A 19,366-nucleotide genomic window follows, 5' to 3' on the forward strand; every position below is an offset into this window, starting at 1 on the left:
GGCCACATCCACGGTAGCAAAAATTCACTCACCTTGCACAGAACAGAAATTCAGCCCCTGGAGGTGAAATAATGGCAAAATATTGCCTAATGCAAAAGTAAAGCAATGTGAAGAGGTTGTGTAGATGTATGTCACAACTGAAAAGGTGCATTTGCAGGATGCTTTAAATATAATAAATGGGCAAATATTGGTTAGGTCAGGAGGTGGTCATTTTAAGTTGTTCAAACGTTCAGAGATTTCCATCTACTATTATATCATGTTCAAACTGATAAGCCTGAAAAATCTGGCTTATACCTGGCATTTAAATGGCAGGTCATTTTTGCAGGGTGCAGTCCTCACCCCTGTTCTCACTGCCATACCAGGTCATGCATTTCTACCCGGTAATTTGTCTTTCTAGGAAAAGGATCAACCCAGGTTGACATTCCTGGGTCTCCAGCCCTGCCTTATTACCGGGTCAAATATCTAGGAATGTCAAACTGGGTTGACACTAAAGGAGGACAAAGGCAAATTACCAGGTAGAAATTCTTGACACGGTAATTTGTATGGCAGGGAAAACAGGGTATAAGGGTTCCAAGCAAATTGTCTAAATGGAATATTTCTGCAATGTTTAGGGTACCATGCTTTTGCTGGAAATTGTTTGAATTATAGGGGTTAAAGTAATGTACAATTTGTTTAAGTACTTAGGGCTAAATGTGTGAGCCCTTTTATAAATAGGATGGGTTTAGTAAATATATTTTACTGTACTCATCACAGTGTAAGCAGTACAAATAAGACATTGCTTTAGGACAGGGGTCTTCAACCCATTGCCCGCGGGCCACGAGTGGCCCACGGAGCTGATCTCAGTGGCCCTCTGCCCACCGGCCAGCCATGCACAGGATTTTTTTTTTTTAAAGTAAAAGAAAACGCTGCCGAGGGAGGCAGGGTAATGGAGTCCCCCCGGGTGCCGCCTACCCGATTTTTCATTGGCTGCAGGCAGGGCAGAGGAGTGGATCCAGCGCGGCTGAGGGAGGAGGAGGCACGTCTGGTGGGAGCTGGGGAGTTGTGACCCGGCGAAGCTGCGGGAGGAGGCGACGCAGCTGGCGGGAGCAGGGGACCTGGCGCAGGAACTGCAGGAGGAGGAGGCACAGCTGGCGGAGGGGACCCGGCGAAACTGCAGGAGGAGGCATGGATGGTGACCCGGCAAAGCTGCAGGATGAGGAGGTACAGCTGGCTGGAGCAGGGGACCTGGCAAAGCTGCAGGCATTACTGGGGGCATTGTGTGTGGGGCATTACTGGGGGCATTGTGTGTGAGGGGCACTGCTGGGGCATTGTGTGTGAGGGGCACTGCTGGGGCATTGTGTGTGAGGGGCATTGTGTGTGAGGGGCACTGCTGGGGCATCATATGTAAAAGCAGGAGCACTGCTGGCATTATGGTCTGTGGCATAATGGGCATCAGTGTGGGGCATAATGTGCAATGGGCATAATTTTGTGTGGATTAATGTGTAATGGGCATCACGGTGTGCGGCATAATGTGTAATGGGCATTACGGTGTATGACCTAATGTACAACAGGTATTACGGTGTGTGGCATAATGTCTAATGGACACTATGGTGTGATGCACAATGTGTAACAGTTTATATTGATTTAAGTAGCCTTTCATTGTTTGGGCTTGATCTGTGAGGCATACTAGTTCACTGTGTTGGGCCTTCATGCTTATATGTCACTGTGCAGCCTTCAGTCAACTTAAGCGTGTGAGGACAAAGACCATTCCTGTGGTAACCAATGTCTGGTCATGCAGGTTGCAAAAGAGGTGTCAGGTAATTGTTTTCCTGCTAGTTCGCACTCTTTAAAATTAGACCACGCCCTTATAATTAGGCCACACCCCTTTTTGGGAGCGCGCCTACGGCGCATGCAATTTATTCAATATCAAATTATATATGGGGGGCCACATATTTCACTGTTTGCACTGGATCCCAGATTGGTTGCTGATGACTATTGGGGTGTGTGTGTGTGTGCGTGGGGGGGGGGGTTTGTGCTGAGTATGGGCGGCTGTGCCAACTATATATGAAGGACTGTGCTGATGTTATAGGGGAGCTGTGATTCTATGGGGCTGTCTGAAATACCGCAGTAGAGTTTAGTGGCCCTCGGGCTTCACTGGATTTTTTTAGGTGGCCCACATTGTCTTAAAGGTTGAAGACCTCTGCTTTAGGAGGTAGCGGATAAACCAGAGCTTGTGTGCAGTTTCACCTAAAAATATATTTTTTGCTACGGCTGCCTTTCCATACAACTTCCTGATAGAAATCCAATAGGTATTTTGAGTGATTTGTGGCTATTATGTAGCTAGAACAAAGACGAAAACACAAAATACAGAAAATGAATATAAAAAAAAAGAATGCACAAGAACACATGAAGGGCACATTTCCACAGAAACTTACTTCAATTGGCAAATGCTGCTTAATGTACTTGAGCAACAAACATACAGATGTATTAAATGTCAAGTTTTGGATTGATTTGGTGATTGGGCTTGGTGATTGATTTGGGGACAATGTATCAAGCTACAGAAAGAGCTAAAGTGAAGTTGCGCATAACAACCAACCACCATCTGACATGTTATAGACTGTACTAGAAAAATGAAAAATAGAAGCTGATTGGTTGCTATGGGCAACTTTTCTACTCTTAAGGTGGTTTGATACATCTCCCCCTTTGTGGATTATTGAATAGACGGTCAATAGATCAACCATAACATGTCATAATGCAATAGGTCAACATGTGAAAGGTTGACAGGATCAAAAGGTCGACATGAAAACTGTAGACACATAAAAAAAGGTGGGCATGAGGTTTTCTAAAAAAAAAACTGATATCATTGCTGACAACTGTCGACGTAAACCCCCAAATTGTGTAGCGCTCACCATGATTTAGTGCCCCGCTACGCTCGTCCCACTATTATATTCTCCCTCTATGCCAGGCATGTCCAAACTATGGCCCTCCAGCTGTTGTGAAACTACACATCCCAGCATGCCTTGAAATCCTTTTAGCATTCCCTAATAGCAAAACTGGGGCAAGACATGATGGGACTTGTAGTTTCACAACATCTGGAGGGCCATAGCTTGGACATGCTGCTTTATGCTGACATGGATGGTGAAGTAAGGGAATCGGTACATCTGTCAGAATAAACTTAGGTCTACAGTCATTAGGTCGACCCCATTAGGTCGACTGGCTGGAAGGTCGACCTGATTTAAGGTCGACATGGGCCAAGGTCGACATGACGTAAGGTCGACCTTCCTGCCAGTCGACCTAGTGGGGTCGACCTAATGACTGTAGACCTAAGTTCATTCTAATAGATGACCGCATCCCGAAGTAAGAACAAGCCAATTTGTCATAGAAATCATGAAACACTTTTCATGTCGACCATTTGTCCCTGTCGACCTTTTTACCCTGGTGACCTATTGCATGTCATCCTTTTGTGGTAGACCAATTGACTGTCTATCTAGACACTTGATCTATCAACTGGAACCACATCAGATAGCATTTAGAAAAATGAAACATACATTTTAGATAAATGTAAAATACACTTCATATTAGTTCCATGTTTTGTGAATAAAACTACTTTGTACGTATCTAGGAAATGATGGATGAGCATTGCTTATGGTCTGAATGGAAATAACTGTCAGCCACTTGCTGAAAAAGCAAATATGGCTGAATAGCAGGTACTGTACCTCTCCTCAAACCACTTCATGTATGATACTCTATTTCATAAAAAGGGCAGCCTCTATTATTGTGGCATCCAGAGCTCCCCACCTCTGTGCCTTGTTGTGCAATATGAAATCTCAGTTCTATGTCACACAAGCCATAATGTATTTTTTTTTCTCCGTGGGTAATGTGGGTATCTTTCTTAGTAAGTCAATGTACATTAGATTAAGCTTCCCCCTGGCAATGAGCTTGTAAACCCATGTGGGCAACAAGCATGTAATCCCCCGTGGCAATGATAATGAAATCCCTGGCAAAAAGCATGTAATCCCTGGCATTGAGCAATATACCTCTGGTACCTGTAGGTAAGTGGCACTTATGTGGCATAATATGTAATAGGCATTACAGTGGTGCTAAAATGTGTTATAGGCAAGGTGTTATGTTGTTTGGTATAATATGTAATAGGCATTATGGTGTATGGCATACTTTTGTAATGGGAATGACTGTGTGGCATTATGTGTAATGGGCATTACAGTGTGCGGCATTATGTGTAATTGGAATGACAGTGTGCAGCATTATGTTTAATGGGCACTATGGTGTGTGGCATTATGTTTAATGCACATTACAGTGTGTGGCATTATGTGTAATGTGCATTACAGTGTGTGGCATTATGTGTAATGTGCATTACAGTGTAAAAACCTAGCAGCGCGGCTTCAGCGTGTCCCTATTTCCAGTGTGTGTGTGTGTGTGGGGTGGGGGGTTCATTCTAACACCCATATACAAAAAAAAAGTTACTTTCTATGTATTTTACACTGATGCCCATTAGGTAGTGATAAACACATGCAGTGCTAGACATGCCCAGTAGTTGGTGATAGAAATGCCCAGTAGTTGGTGATAGACATGCCCAGTAGTTGGTGATAGACATGCCCCTCCAATGGTGCACACCCTAATAAAATGGGCTGTGCACCCCTATGTTTCTGTGTATGGACAAACTTTCGCAGTCTGGGCTGAAGGGAATTGGGCCTGACGGGACATTAGGCTGTGGTTCTCTAGGCATATTTCACCACACCAGGTGTACACTTGGCACCAAGTTTTATTTGTGCTGCACATAAGCCCTTGTAAATAACCTGCTTTGTATGTATAAGATCTATACACAACACCTCAGTGTACAGGTCTGTAAGGGAAGATATGTAATGAAGAAAGAGTTTGTCATCTCAGGAATGTGACATGTGTCTCTTTATAATAAAGTGCTATAGAAGTGGAGGATAAACATTAGCCTGTTGTTGAAGCACAATGGGAAGGAAATGTTCTTTATTGAGAAATTATATAACTAGTGATGGATGATCCCAAGTATAGCTGGGAATCTTCATTGTATGTGAAATCATTTTTGGTGAGTGAAACCTATTAGATGTTCAAGGCCAAGCTTACAGAATACAATATAAGGTGATATAAACTTCCAAAAAACAGGTATTTATCCTGATGAAAGCTTCACCCACAAAAGTATGACCAAAACGTTTTGGATAATGTTACACATTAACATTAGACATTGTCATTCAGGGTTTCTTCACATCAGTCATCACACATCATAAACAGCTCAGGTTCTGACTGGACTGACTGAATAAACCAGAGCAATATTAAACCACCAGGTTGTTAGGGGGTAATTCAGACCTGATCGCTCAGGTCCGAATTCACCCCTGGTGATGATGGTCGGGGGTTGCGCATGTGCGAATACACGCATGTGCAAACCCCAGGAGCAGACGCCTTCAGCGAGTTTCACACTCGCAACAGGATGGGCGGACATGGGCCTGGCATGAGGTGAAAGCAGGGGACAGCCCCGTGTTTTGTGTGCATGCCCACAAAAATGGTAGGTGCGCCCGCGGAAACGCTGGGCGTACCCCTGCGAATGCAAGCGTGCCTATGTATTCTTGAGGTGGATGGCTAATGTCCCATGACGTCAGCACCCGCCCCCAATTCGGCGGATAGCGGGCATCTGAAAGGTAAGTATACTGTAGACTTACTTTTCAGAGCATAGGCTAGAGACATCATTCAATGGTGAGCGACCATGGAATGACCTAGCGGCCGCATGCGATCAGATGTGTTAGCGTACACATCCCCTCGCATACTAGTGCATGGATTCATTGGGTGGGGGGGTGCGTTCGGCGAGGCAGTGTTTACCTGCTCGCTAGGCAGCAAATATACGCAGCCTAGCAAGCAGGTCTGAATCAGGCCATTAGTGCAAGATGCCTTTAAGGTGTTAGTGGTTTCCCTTTTTATATGTTATTGATGTGAATATCACAGGTTAGGGCTGCATATTAGTCCTTGTCATTCATTCCTTCTCTTTCCTGCTGGAACTGTCCCTCCACTTTGTGGGTGCTATTTCTTTTTCTAGCTTTAGTGGCGGTAAGATGAGTAGAAGAGTTGTCAGTCATTGCTTAGTTGGGTGCACTCTCCTCAGCCAATAATCTGTAATGAGTGTCCTGTCAGTGCACAGGACACGGCCTATCCACGTCATGTCTGCAACCGTACTAACTCCAATCATTTGAAAAACATGGGGCAGATTTATTACGCTCGGTGAAGTGATAATGTGCCTGGTACTTTATCACCGGCCAATCAGGTCCCAACTGTGAAGTTACAGGCTTGGTCAGAAAAATGACAGGTAGGAGCTAATTGGCCGGTGATAAAATACCAGACACTTTATCACTTCACCGAGCTTAATAAATCTACCTCATAGTTACTAAACCTTCGGGCTTAAAGTAGATAAAGTAGATAGAGGTTTATTACTAGAGACAGGATTATATGCAACATAAAAAGCTTGAAATATGCATTCAAATATGCATGAAAAATACTTAAAATATGCATGAAGTGTTAAAATATGCTACATTAAATAATAAAAAAAGTATTTTTTAACTTATTTATTTAAAAATCAGCATGCAATTAGTAAGCAGTAGAATAACATATTGATAATTAACAATTATTTAACATTTTGTTACTCTTGAAAAGTAAACAATCAGGTACTGGTCCAAATGTTCGGTAGTAAGATTGTGTCTTCTTCGATCACTCAAAATATTTTGATAAGTGGAAAAGGACCGTTCCACCTCCACTGAGGTAATTGGGCATAATTTGAATTTGGGTGCTATGTTAGCACTTACAGCAGACTGCAGAGTCCTATGCTCTTCTGGCATCAACTATACGGACCCTCCTCTCCAGCGCCGATGGATCAGCATAGCTTGTGAGGGCGGCGCAGTGGAAGTCTTTCTCTCTGCGCCGCATAATCACTGTGACGCAGCGTTTCCTCCGCCCCACGTGATGTCACAATCCTTATGGCCACCTCCTCTGCTGCAGAAGTCTGTCTCTTGGTGTAAAGTCCCAGACCAGGGGCAGGCAAAGGTTCAGGAGCTTTGTGACAGCATCCGCCCTGACTGACTTTTATTAAAATAGATTGGCAGCCTAGAGCAGTGTCAGACGTAGCGTACATACAAGGTTCCCCACACTGCGCACATATTCACCTGGCCTGCACACTCTACCACTACCTGGCCAGCAGCAGCAGGGCAAAGCAGTGCCGTGATTCGCGGGTGGAAAATGGGTGGGGCCTAATACGTGACATGCCCCCCTTTGGAAAAATATGCAAATGCATATAATCCTGTCTCTAATTATCACCCAGCGCTGACCAGTGACTGGATCACCACCATTACTCAGGTCCATAATCACTTACCAATCTGCCCCCCCATGGATAGAATTAGCAGAAGCCGATCCCACAATGATGTTGAACGTATCCATGTAGGACGATAAATATATTACACTTATATATACATTTTTTTAAACATTTTCTTTACGCCATCAGGTTTTATTGATGGACAAACAAGAATAGAATACGATGGAAGCAGCAAGTACAGCGAAAGGCAGAACAGGTCACATATTGTATATAATGCAACTTCTAAGCCTTTTCCACACTTTCACTTGAGGGCTATGGCTCAAAGGGTCAACTGCATAAACATCGACATGCATTAGGTCAACCACTGAAGGTCGACAGGATTGGAAAGTCGACACAATCATTAGGTCGATACTGGGAAGGTTGACAGTAAAAAAAGGTCAACATGAGGTATTTCCCCGGGGGAAGCTGTTGCTGTGCCACGGCCCCGGGTGTCGCAGCACCCAGCCATCTGTGCCCCTGCCCAGCACCTGGTGACAGGTATCGGTACTGTCCTCTCCTCTTCTCTCCTTCATGCCGTGCGATGCGATCAGATCAGTTGATATGTACCCAGCATGATACCGGCCGTGGTGAGGACCTGGGAGGGGGTGCCAGCATCGATGTCGGCAGTGGCAAACAACGGGGGGGATGGTTGGGGCTACAAGGTCATTGGTAGGAGATTACACACTGAAATGGGAGTCTCCTGCAGAATGAATGAGGGTAGGCAACTATGATATATACAGTGACTTCTTTGTACAAAAGTATGTACTATATACATCTATATTTGTTATATAAGTCATAAGGCATTGACTTGCATGTGAGATAGGCATTCCACGGGTTGTATAAGGAATAATGAATATTGTAATGGCTCACAAGATGGTGCCTCATTTTAAATGGCCTCCAGCATCTGGAGGTGAAGGAGGAGCCTGCGCTGAGTGCTCCGGGAGAAGTGGGCATCAGCGGGGCAACTCAGTGGAGGCAGTCTGGGGTGTCAGAGGCCAGGCCCAGGACAGCTGTGCCCGCAGCACCACCTGTAGTGCGTATGAGTAGATGCATATTTGCCCAGCATTAATTTCTTACACATTAACTAAGCTGGGGAGGCAGGAATAATGGAATCAGCCATAATATTACACACCCTCCCTTAGACCCTTTTGTAGTGGTACTACTGGAGACAAGCACTGTGTCCTATTGAGAAACGAGCATCAATGTTCCTGCAGTCCTTGGTCACTATTGTACTGGTTTCATACTTCCCCACATTCCAAAACTAAGGATTGGGAGAAACGACACCATGTAATACTGATCAGGCAACAGCGGCTACAGAGCTCAGAGAGTAGGTGTCCCATGTGCAGGATCCATGCAGACTGCCTCCTCTCTCTGGTGGCACAGCTGAGCGCACTGACTCAGCAAAATCCTACTGAGCATGTGCAAGTTTCCTGGTGGTTGTTGTACTGCGCATGAGGAAGTCTTTAGGTATAATACAGGGATGCAGGGTGTGCGGCGTGGTTCCCTCTGTGACCTACACACCCTGCAGTCATTATACCAGTGACGGCTAATTTTGACACCCCAGCTGTTGAACTACACATCCCAGCATGCCCTGCTAAAGCTTTACTATTTGGCCATGCTAAAACTGATGCAGGGCATGCTGGGATGAGTAGTTTAACAACAGCTGGAGTGTCAAGGTTAGCCATCACTGCATTATACTGTAGATAAAGCGGAGAAGTTGCCCGTGGCAACCACAGTGTTGTCGAGGAAGAGCTGCTTCCACTGGTCAAATGTGATTTAAGGATAAGGGGCAGATTTATTAAGCCTGGTGAAGTGATAATGCACCAGCCAATCAGCTAATAATGGTCATTTTCCTAATCCAGCCTGTAACTTGACAGTTGGGAGCTGTTTGTCTGGTGCCACTTTATCACTTCACCAGGCTTCATGTATCTCCACCACTATTTGGGGTAGTGTACACCCTTCTATAATTTATACGGATATTAGAAGTGACGGGGGAGATGAGACCATGTACAGGTCAGTAGCCTTGGTTATTACATAGGTCACAGACCTCTGTGGTGACTTCTTATATCCACAGTAATGTGCAGAACGGGATATATTACACCTTATGTTACACAACATTACATAATAGTGTGTAAGCAGCATCTTATGGCGTCTTGGTTATCGGTACCAATAACTATATAACACTAAGCGGCTGTGTCAGAGGCGGAGCGGCTGCGTCACATTTTGCAGCTGTAAAACGCGTCAACTGAACCAACAGAATTGTTGGCGTATGCAAATGAGTAAAACCTGTGAGATGTATGTAGGTGTGCAACAGCAGCGTGAGAGATATGGTTGTGTCACACACACACATCACACACGCACATGTTCTGTTATTATACAGGGTTTTATTGTACATTGGTTATACATAGATACACGGAGAGTGATATCGATAGATAGATAGATAGATAGATAGATAGATAGATAGATAGATAGATAGATAGATAGATAGATAGATAGATATCTAATATGTACAATATTTACAAATATACAAATATACATATATACATATATACATGAATGTGCCGTCCTCCTCACTACCGACCAGCAGTAGATCTGCAGCCTGATGACAATAAAGGCCAAAATAACGAATAGCACATATAAAAGTCATTAGGGTCAATGTCTAAAGACTCCGACTCCTATTCTGCATGCTCAGTGCCAGATGTCATGTCACAGCTCCCTGGGCAAATTCTGCCTCCATCTCCACTGCCACCGAGCTCCTCAGCGGCCTCCTCAGGCTCCTCCTCTTCATCAATGGGGGAGAGGATAGGTGTAAATCTACAAGCCTTGAGGCATCGGTTTCTTCTGGGGCTAAACACCGGTCGGCTCATGTGGACATCCGCAACAAATTCTGCCTCCTCATAGTCCAATGAAACCCGGGTACTCTCAGGTAAGTCACTGTCACAGCATTTGCCGATACAGCAGCCCATCTTCACTGTGAACTTCTTCCTCCATCCAGTTCCAGTGAAGAAATGAGCCTCAAAAGCTTGCATTGTGACATCATGGGTGACATTCTATGGGATGAGATAATCTGACTGGCGAATTTTATTGCAAAAACGTCCGTTTTCGCACTTTTTCCCTAATTCGCATATTTAATGAGATGCGAAAATCGGCAAAAAGTGCGTTTTTGCCGCGAAATCGCACTTTTTAAAAGTGCGATTTTTAGTTTTCGTAAGAACTCGCATCCAGATGTTTTCACATTGAAAAGTATACAATTCGCATATTTAATGAGATGCGAATTTTAAAAATGTGTCTAAAAATCTCAAAAAAATCAGACCAGGTTCTGATATGCGATTTGGCCAGAACCCTGCACAGATCATAGAGATCTGTGCATGGCCCTGTGTTAAAAAATGTGGAAAAGTGTTTTCTTTAAAAATTTCTTTAAAAATTAGCATGCAATTAGTAAGCAGTAGAATAACATATTGATCATTAACAATTATTTAACATTTTGTTACTCTTGAAAACGTAAACAATCAGGTACTGGTCCAAATGTTCGGTAGTAAGATTGTGTCTTCTTCGATTACTCAAAATATTTGTATACAGTAAGTGGAAAAGGACCGTTCCACACTCAGGGCCTTATTCTGATCGGAGCGGCCAAACGTGCGTACGTTCGCCATTAACGTACGCTAGCCGTACGCGGCCGTTAGGGTTAGGTCCACCCACAAATCAGCCGCTTACGTACGGGCAGAAATACCGTAGAAGGGGAGTGGCGTACAAATGAGCGTACGGCAACGTACGCGGACGGCCCAGCCCTTGCACTCCGACAACAGGCGTACAACTGAGCGTACGCCGCCGTTTACGGACGTCTCTCGTCCGTCTTCCCACCGCCTTCTTGCTGAGATCTGAGCGTACGCCAGCTTGCACGGACGGGTCCCTATTGTTTACAATAGAAAAGTCAGCTTATGTCACCGCTCGTGAGAGTGAGCGTACGTCCGTGTACGCTGACATACCCTTCATATATATGGACCTGCAAATCTTGCCTTTGAACTATAATTATGAAAATTAATTAATTGATTGAATTAATTAATGTGCAAAATAGTGGTCATGGTCTTAAAACATTGCTGAAACATCCTTTGTAGGTGTTAGATGTGGTTTATGTTATTGTATCATAAATACAAAACCTATGTTTGTATTAGAGTGAACACGTTGACACATGTCGACTTGTGTAGATTGAGTGTGCTACTGTGTAAAGTCTATGAAAGCACGTAGTGAATGTGTCTAACTGTTTAGCAAATAGCTACCTTAGCATACAGTATATAAGCAGGTCTTAAAAAGATTCTTACCTTAAATTAAACAAACCTTTAAATGTCGAGAAGTATAGAAAGATAAGCTTCCAATGTGTTTGAGTGCTGTGTGTGGCTTGCAGGTAGTGAAATCATGGTTTTGACTTAATAGACTGCAGCATTGCTTATTACATTCAGGTGTATGTGTTTGAGTAGGAATCAGCGTTAATTAGCAAACTCAGGCGCACGCTGGCATGCGGTATCTGTAGGGGTGGTTTGAGATGGCGGTTGGCGGCCGCCTGTTTTGTGTCCGAAACGGTGCCTTAGTCGATCGTGCGGTAGTAGCACCGCTCATTTTTGGTGCACACCCCCGTGTACGCCCATATTTACGCCCATTTTCCCTCATTATTTCGGCCGCACCCCTCTTCACGCCCCTATGCCGCCCCCAATACCCGTACACTCGTGTACAGGTTTTTTCGCACGTAGAGACCCGTCCGTAAGCGTTGGTGAGTGGTCGCGCCTGCGCATTAGCGAATGTACGCATGCGCAGATCATAAAAAAAACCGGGACGTACGCGTACGGCCCGGCCGCTCCAACCAGAATAAGGCCCACACTGAGGTAACTGGGCCGTATTTGAATTTGGGTGTTAGCACTAGCAGCGTCCTATGCTCTTCTAGCATCAACTACATGGACCCTCATCTCCAGCGCCGATGGATCAGCATAGCATGTGAGGGCGGCGCAGTGGAAGGCTTCCTCCCTGTGCCGCATAATCACTGTGACCTGGCGTTTCCTCTGCGCCGTGTGATGTCACAATCCTTCCGTCCACCTCCTCTGCTGCAGAAATCTCTCTCTTGGCTCCAAGTCCCAGGCCAGGGGCAGGCAAAGGTTCCGGAGCTTTGTGACGGCATCCGCCCCAACTGACTGCGCACATATTGTCCCAGCCTGCACACTCTAACACTACCTGGCCAGCAGCAGCAGGGCAAAGCATTGCTGTGATTCGCGGGTGGAAAGGGGGTGGGGCCTAATACGTGAAGTGCCCCCCTTTGGAAAAATATGCACCATCACTAGATTTTAGGTAAAATATGCAATAGCCAGTGAGAATGTGCAAAATATGCAAATACTTATGCAAATATGCAAATGCATATAATCCTGTCTCTATTTATTACCAACCAACCAGCTTTAAAAACTGCCATCTCTATCCTCTTTATTTCTCTGCAAGACTTAGTAAATAGATCAGTGCTTCCCAAATTGTGTGCCGTGGCACCCTGAGATCACGTGGAGCCCTTGCAGGGGTGCCCTGGTTTGGTGGTCCAGGCCAATGAAAAAGGCAAAACCAGAGCTTGTGGCTTAAACGATAAAATACGTGGACAAACAGAAGCAAATCCTCTATCTCACCACATACTGTAACTGAACCTAAGGATGACATATAAATACAATTGAACTTATTTAATATGTTTTCTAAATTACTCAAAAAGAAACTATTTGCCTAGCAGTGCCATGAAGAAAATGCTGATACTCTAGGGCGCAGTGATTCAAAAAAGTTTGGGAACCCTGAAATAGACTCTGAATTTGACCAGATTTTCAGCCAACTCCTGTTGCCATGTGTTTTGTTTAGCAAATAAGTTGACTGCATTCCGTATAACTGTATATCGACCATTACGGCCAGCCAGTAAGCAACCTGTGCTTGATTAAGGAAATCCTGAAAACGAGCTATTAAGGTGCATGAAGGTGCATGAATTCATTAACACTGATTTCGATATTACAATGTTGTCATTATAATATACTGATCTACTAACCAACCACATCAGGGCACAATGCACAGTAATAATAGCAGTTTGACCTATATTTTATGCACTACAGACTGGGAGTCCTCCAACACTTTTGCCTAAAGCCACACTATCAACTTAAATAAAGAATACCAAATAACTGTTAATATTGAACACAACACTAACTTCTGCTTTCCTATATCTACATACCAGTGTAAAACCAAATCTCTATATTGATGTACAGCTGTGTCCCCACTAATCCTGCATATAATCGCTTGCTGCTATGCTTACACATGCAGCATTAATTATACGCAGCTTTTCCTGCCTAGACGCAGAGTGCGACCAATCCATGGTTTTCAATGGGAGCCGATGTGTACGCACATGCCCACAAGTAGTCGTGCAGAAGTTGTTTTTACTGCAACTCGTTTGCAAGATGAACCCAGGTACATCGGTATTAACAGTATATACAGTAATTGAAGGGGCAGGTGGATACATGTGTTATGACCTAGGGATCATAGCAATAATGTTATTTTAAATGGTGTTGGTCTATTTACTGATATATTTTGTGAATAAGTGTGAATTGGAATAATTGGAACATCATTAACTGTTCCCTAAGCACATTCTTTTTTCATCCTCTTTGAAACCATCAGGAACAAAGCCAACATTGCAATAGAAATGGGTGAGTGAAAACTACATTTTCAGCACCATGGACAGAGGTGATCTCCTATACAGTATATGTTAAATAAAGTTCATACCACAACCAAACATAATAAAAATGAAACAACCAAAACACTACATACAAAAGGCCTGATTCTGGTTGACGCTGCAAGCTGCGAAGATTGCAGTTTACCGATGCCGGTAAATTGTGTGCATTTTGTGAAAACATTCAACTTTTCACAGAAGATATCGCATATGACCCATGGGTGTGAGCAATATGCCCAGTATAGATGTAGCCGTACTCATCTGTCTATGATCGGCCACCACCCGGTCCCACTTTTTGCACCTAAGTTGCACCAGTAGTTCGGTATCAGCGTACTATGATATCACTGCTCAGAGCATTTCTGTGACCCATGGGAGTGAATTAGATGCATGTACATGACAATGTGATCACACCAATTGCCTCAAAGTCAGACATGGTGATTGGCGTGGGATAGATAAGTACATCTACTGATGGAGCCGCACTCATCAGAGTGGCTCCTGGTGCGGTAAGTGCCACCCAGCACCAAATAAGGTGCCCATGTGTCGGAGATGCTCGTTCGCCTCATTTTCGACAATGGACGCACGCGCCCCATCTGTACATCTGTATTCATGATATATAATTCCGACTTAGCCTGGACAACATTCTGCAACATAAATCAGAGCATTAAACATCGGTACATCTGGACTGCAGCCTTTCCAGCCAGCCAACTAACAAGAAGGGGGTACTGTAAAGCTGGGTACACACATTGTACAATATCAGGCAGAACATCCAATTTGTGGTCGACAATTGTTATAAAAAAAAGTGGTTTTCAGTCCTGATGACTTAAATGTAGTTTGTCCAGAGATTATCTGATAAAGTGCACTTGAAAATATCAGTTTAATGATATACTGTATATGGACATTTATCGTTTAGAGAGGCATAAATCTGTGGATTGTCTAACTTCTCAGGGAGAACTATCCTGAGTCGTTCCATATATCTGACATACAGTATGTGTGCCAAGTTTAGGAGTTAATTTTGTTATACTGTACAAAAGTCAAGTGGGTATTGGGGGTGCAGGGGTAGTAGGCTAAAGCATTGCATTTTGTGTCGAGACACCTTGCACAGCCTTGTGAAAATGTAATATAGAAAATACTGTACATGCTACAATTGTTTGCATAATGACATCGTTGACACAATCCCATACAAGCAAGCTGTTCTTCTTGATGCTCTTGTTGAGTTACCTGCCTGTAATTACTTACACCTACATCCTTTCCCTTGCAGCACTTGCAGGTGTGGATGTTGCTGTCTTCCCTCATGGGCACCTCAAACCTGAAGACTCTTTTAGTTTTAATGCTCACATACTGACAAGTCTGACAACTGTTTTCATTCTGCAAGCAATTTGGACTTCTGCCACAATCTGCCCATGTCACATAATAGCTTCCATGGGATTTGCTCTACTAATTATTTGTCAGCCCTGTAAGCAATATCAGCTTGTTTGTAGTATATTATTTCCGTGAAGCATCCCATTGGTTGCTAGAAAGCCTACAACACTAAAGGAATTGGAATACCACCAAAATATTCTTTTTGATAAATAAAAGGAAACATATCAATTTGTTTCACTTTAAAATCACAGGAAAGCCCTGCAGCCCCCACCAACTGTGAGATTCTCTAGGAGATATGCTTTGTAAGCAGACAGGCTCTCCCTGCTTCCTAGCTAATGGGAAAATCCCACCTGTTGGCTCCCTGCTGCTGCTGTAATATAGCTGCTTAATAAGTGAGAAAAAATGATGACACCATTGTATCAGGTGACATAGGTCATGTTTTTCAATATATGTTAACATAGATTTGAGAGGATGCTACTCAGTTATAAACTTTTTCTACCATAAGAGATGTTGGGCCTTATTCGGGGATTCATGTAGCAGTTTGTGTATTTTGCCACAATCCCATCTGCGGTCTATGCTAATGCCAATACAAAGATATTCTCCTGTCTAAAAGAGCGAACTCAATGTACAAGAACTGAGAAACCATTCTTGCATCCATTACTTGCCACCTAACAACATACCAGTTCTTAATGTGTGCTCCTGGAACAGACTGCCATATTTTGAGGCACATCACCGGGTTTTAGGATTCATATGCAGTTTCAAAAAAATCATTTTTTATGCAACAGCATTGCATACATCTCAAGTCAGGCTCTTTATATGTTACGATATGTTCAGGTGGGTGATATACTTTAGTGACTATAAAGTACTTTGATTATTTAGATTTGCTGTTAAAACAACCAAGTCTACAAACCTTACAAATATGCCCTCAACCATCTAATGTAAAAATATAGTGCTCCTAACATTATTACTTATTGTACCATTGCAGCAACCTCAATTTAGTTAGCGATCCATGTGCTAATCTTGGAGTGAGATAAAGTGGATGGAAATAAGGAACCAGCCAATTAGCTCCTAACTGTCTTTTTCAAACACAGCCTGTAACATGGCAGTTAGAAGCTGATTGGCTGACATGGCGGCCTGTTTACTAACATTATTTTTACAAAAATAATGTGAAAAAGGGGTTTTTAAACACCCTTTTCACATTATTTTAGTTTCACCTAAAGGGCTTTTGGAGAAATTTTCGTGAAAAACTTAAATTCACAATTTTTTTAGTAAGCAGATCACATTTCCCATCATTTCAATGGAAAATGTGATCTGGACAAATTTACTTAAAAAGAAATGTGAAAAAAATAGCATTGTCCCCTGTGAAAATAATACCAGCTTCAGCTGGCAAATCACAGGGCTCAGATGCCAATTCTGGGATTTTGCACATCTTTCTCTGTTCCTAGGCAGATACAGCTGTGCGGGGATGGGGCTAGGGCAGTGGTTCCCAAACTGTGCGCCGTGGCTCCCTGGGGTGCCTCGGGACACATGCAGGGGTGCCCTTGGTTGGTGGTCTAGGACCAACTCAAATTATTAATGGTTAATTATCTATGAGCAAAACCAGTGCTGGTGGCTGCCAATCATAGAATGTGTACAAACAGAAGCAAATACTGCCCTTTACCACATAACTGCCACTAAGAATCGCATATAAACCCAATCTAATAAAAAAATTTGGGACCTAGGGGTGCCGTGAAAAAAATTCTGATTCTCTAGGGTGCCGTGAATCAAAAAAGATTGGGAACCCCTGGGCTAGGGGGATCAGCAGTGTATGTCCGATGGTCCAAGGATCGCTGCTTCGGTGAGGGCTGCTGGTCTCCTTGGTCTCCTATGGTACTGTGACCCATGGTACAGTAAAATGATGTTGCAATGCGGCAGCTCACTACAGCACATGAGGTCACAGGAGAAGGAAGCCATGGAGAACAGCAGCATTGCAGGAGCCAATCCCTTATTGCCACTGATTATTCTCCTAAACTGAATTCTGACCACCAAAACGATTGATAACATCATTCATTTGTCCTGCACATATCGATATCATTAGGCACCTGATTACCATCAATACAATCGGTCACTCAACCTGCATACCATCGACACCATTGGTGCCTGATTTACAAACCATAGATAGCATTGGTAATCTCGCTCAGTATATCATTGGACCCTACAGCAGTATTTGTCACCTGTTCTGCATACCATCAATATGATTCCAATCACCATTGGTTCCAAGCAATCCTACCCACAATCAGTTTCCACCAGTGGTGTGAGAGTTGGTGTTTTCATTAACATTGTAAACTTTTTGAACTTCTGAACCACTTTTAGTAAATGTACTGTGTTATTTAGCAGGAGCCACAGCACTAGCACATTTCCATATTCTTTTTTAAACACACTACGGTGCTTATAGTAATGGTGGCACACTGGCACCTAAAGAAGTTATTTTTCACAGATTTATTTAACATTGCTGCACCACACAGCCCTTCACAATCTGACACAGACAGAGCACTAGTGCCACAGTAATTTTGCATCCCACAGTCCTTCACTGACACGGTCCTTAGTGTTGCAACCCACATCCCCTATCCTAAAGATAGGTATACACTATACAGTAAGTCAGTGTTAACTATATGCACTATACCTATATTGATAACAATATAATAGTGATGTGCGCTCCCACAAATAGTGAAATCTGACTATATTGTCAGTGACTGCATGTTCGGTAGATCAACGGTTGATGTCACTGAACGTTAACAGTATTGTTCAATGTATATGCCCTATATTGTTTGTCTGGAAAATCACTAACAATATCACTCATAGAGCATATCATATAGTGTGTAACCAGCTTAAATCTCTGGTGTTCTGTGTGAAATGGCTCCAAATCACTGCAAGCATACGGTGTGACTGGCCTGACTTACCCTGTAGCTGCTCAGCCTCAGACAGGAAATTAAAGTAATTGCACTTCCTGTCAGTCTAATGCTGAGCACATGCGCTGACTTGGATCCCCCTCCCGATTCCAGCACCAGGGCACTTGCTAGTCCCATCCTTGTGAAATAAGCAGATCTATTATAGTAGATATTAAAGATGATTCAGATAAGCATGTAATATTTGCTCAGGCCATAGTATTAATACAATATGTAGGCTTGGGATCATTTATTCTAAAGCGTGCAGATTTCTGGCGGTCAGATGAATGCCAATGAATGCATGATTATTAGTAAATAAACGTGTTGCATTTGCAATTTTCTATCAGAGTTAAGGTTACAAGAGGATGGTTATTGTAAAAAGGGGCAATGTCTAAACATGGAGACCACCCAGGCTATTTGAATACAGATTGCCCAGATTACCATGGGAGGGGAAGTTTCTGTCCTGCTTGGGCTCGCCATAGGACACCGCATTATGGTTTGACAGTTGTACTATTTTGGTCATATTCCCTTTCTGCCACTGTCCCTGGAGTCGGATTAGGATTATAAAGGCTATTCCTCCCAAAACTGCATTTTTGTTTTTAAATAGAATTATCCTTTAAGCATTTTCCTTCAGTCTGCCTCATGAACGGGGAGCAAGTTAAACCTGTCTACAGCCATCAGAAAGCACATTAAGCTAACTGATACCCATTTCTAAATTTGATGTGGTTGTTAGGCATTTTATTTAATTAATTTAAGCCCATTTGACATTGCTAACAAACTCTTCAGCACTTCAGATTAAGACATTAAATTGCATTTCTCCTGAGTATTTGTTTGCCAGTTAAGTGTGTAAGTGGGTAATAATATGCAGGTATTCCAGCCGTCTGTAGTAGTCTGTGCTCTCTGTCAGCAGGAGTCTGGTCAGTCTGACAAATATAAATTATTCATTTAGATCAATTTACCACATCAGTACAGTTCCCGAGAGAAGAGGGCACGAGCATT

The 19,366-nt window shown here is 43.3% G+C and overlaps 1 protein-coding gene and 1 long non-coding RNA gene across 2 annotated transcripts in view; one reads left to right on the plus strand and one right to left on the minus strand.

Moving 5' to 3' along the window:
* Window positions 1–19,366, minus strand: part of TMEM132B (transmembrane protein 132B) — a 486,016-nt gene that overhangs the window by 308,330 nt on the left and 158,320 nt on the right. The gene's annotated exons all lie outside the window — the stretch shown is intronic.
* Window positions 9,247–19,366, plus strand: part of LOC146009946 (uncharacterized) — an 85,711-nt gene continuing 75,591 nt past the window's right edge. The window contains exon 1 of the long non-coding RNA XR_014444702.1: window positions 9,247–9,370. This is a non-coding gene — a long non-coding RNA (uncharacterized LOC146009946). The remainder of the gene's footprint in view (window positions 9,371–19,366) is intronic.

The sequence above is a fragment of the Crinia signifera genome, chromosome 1 (assembly GCF_055691185.1).
Source record: "Crinia signifera chromosome 1, ASM5569118v1, whole genome shotgun sequence".
Classification (NCBI taxonomy): domain Eukaryota; kingdom Metazoa; phylum Chordata; class Amphibia; order Anura; family Myobatrachidae; genus Crinia; species Crinia signifera.